Raw genomic sequence first — 2,334 nt, 5'->3', positions numbered from 1 at the left:
GAATGTACATATATGTGAAAAGTGCAGTTTTCTTTAGATGAAGCAAGGCAGGCCAAAGCTACGATACATGCTATTCCGTCCTGATTAACGTTGCTCAATACGTACATTTGAAGCAGTTGTAGTCGTAGTAAAAGCTTCCATCAGCTGTGGCTTTGCCCCTCTTTTATTTTCAGCTCAACGGATTAAGCAGAAAAAAAGTGAGGCCGATGATTTTAAGAGACACCGGCGAGATCCATCAAATTAGAAACCAGCCGAAACAATCAAATAATGCACTGGATAAATGATGTCATACTGTAAAATCGATGGCTTATTGTCTGGGCAGAGGGCCAATTCACATGGCTACACTGGTTATGCAAAATGGAAGGAATGCGTTTCGAACGTGAGCTAGTCATCAATACACAACGGCAGCAGCCCCGCTACCGTTGTTCAATGTAAATTTGATATGCGTTTGTGTGCTGACGGCGGCCCTGTTAAAAAAGCCACATGTGAGGGAGGATGAGGAAGAGGAGGGAAGCGAGGAGAGGGAGGGAGGGAGGGAGAGCGGAGAAGAGAAGAGACGAGGCCCTGGCTGGCTGCCACTCATCTGGGCACCTTCTCTAAGCAGGGCAGAAAATCAAATACGCCAGGAAAGAATTAAAAGGCGAAAGAGAGAGGGAGAGAGAGAGAGAGAGAAAGAAAAATGATTTTTCTTATAAATAGCAGGGCTTGCCAGAAGGCAGAGGAAATGAGAGCAAGTGAGCGCTGGAAAAGAAGGGCTTGAGCTTGACACGGGGCTTAAAATTGAGAGATGGGGTGGTGGTGGGGGGGGGGGGGGTTGGTGGGGGGGGGGGGCGAAAAAAGAAGGGACCTACTGCGCGAAAATGTCTCCAACCAAAGCAAGGATTAGTGTTCCAACCTCCTCCACCGCCAAGATCCGCCAGTACAACTAATCACCTTCACAGCTTCTCTCGCTCCCGCTCCCTCTCTTCTTCTTCTTCTTCTTCTTCTTCTTCTTCTCTCTGTCCTACTCTTTTCATTCCCCTCTTCTTCTTCTTTTTTTGTGCCTCCACTCTCCTCTGCTCTTTAAAGTATCATTTCGCCCCTCTCGTTGTCGTTATGGCTAAAATTAAAGCGAGAGTGTGTTCTGCCAAGAGCGATTAGCCGTCGCAGCCTAACGGGTTGCAGTGAAGGTGCTCGGGGTTTTTTTTAGTCAATGTAGAGCGCGGGTGTGCGGTACATTACCGGGCGCGTGGGACACACACACACTGCAAACTTCAAAAAGGCATCTACATATATGATGACAAGGGGATGTTGCAGATAAGACCCACACTCCCTCTCCTTCCTTCCTTGCTCTCTCTTTTAGCTTTTCTGTCTGTCAAATCCCCTCTGTCACTCCATCTCTCAGTCTCTGATCCCCCCCCCTCCCCCCCACCCCATCCCGCCTTCTCCACCTGCCGGTCCATCCTTCCCTCCTTCTCCTCTTTTCTTCTTTCCCCCCCTGTCGCTGCCATCCATTTCCTCTCCCCTGACGAGGCTCCTCACAAAGATGGCGACGGCGACAAGTACGACGGCGCATAAACATAAACAAGTCAAATTGATCACACAGGAGATGAGCCAGGCGCTGCATTTCTTTGGGGGGGGGGGGGGGGCATGAAACAGACAGTAGCGATTAAGCTCCTTTCTCCCTCTTCTTTCTCTCTTTTACTCCCAAGCTCAGTCTCTCTTTTCCTCTTGTAGAAGGTTGTGGTGGGGGGGGAAGAAAGAGCCACTTCATAAGCAGATGCCTGGCATGCGATTGCAGCCGGGGGAGTGTGTGAATTCATTCTCCTCCGCTATAAATACGCGTCGTGTCTCTGTATAGGTGCGAGCGCAAAATGTAATTAGGCAGCGAGGCAGAAAAAGCAGAGCTGCCTTTCTCCGTGTTTGCATATTTTGTCCACAAATAATGTACTACAAAGGCAAAGAGGGGAGAAATCTCTCCTGAATATTCATTTTACAAAATAACAGTTTGCTGATAAGGCCGAGGCATGTGATAATCAATTAGCTAAATGTTCTACAAAAACCTGGCAAGAAGTGGGGGAGAAAAAAAAAAAAAGGCAATAGTAATAAATGTGTGTGTTGGTGAAATGAAATGACGAGTTCAGCAGAAGTCTGCGCTGAATATCCATTTCACATTAGCCTAGATAAAATATCACAAAGAACAAAAAAGGGAGCAGGATATGTATTTCTAATGAGTTTGTTTGTTTCTAGTGTTCGTACGATAAGAAATAGTTTGTTTTACACACAGTGTGCCTAAACGCACCTGCTGTTGCCTGTGTAGTGTGCATGCGTGGGATTAGGAATATTACAGGAGAA

This window comes from Sander vitreus, chromosome 17 (assembly GCF_031162955.1).
Source record: "Sander vitreus isolate 19-12246 chromosome 17, sanVit1, whole genome shotgun sequence".
In the NCBI taxonomy this organism is placed as follows: Eukaryota; Metazoa; Chordata; class Actinopteri; order Perciformes; family Percidae; genus Sander; species Sander vitreus.
This window is presented reverse-complemented; position numbering follows the sequence as displayed.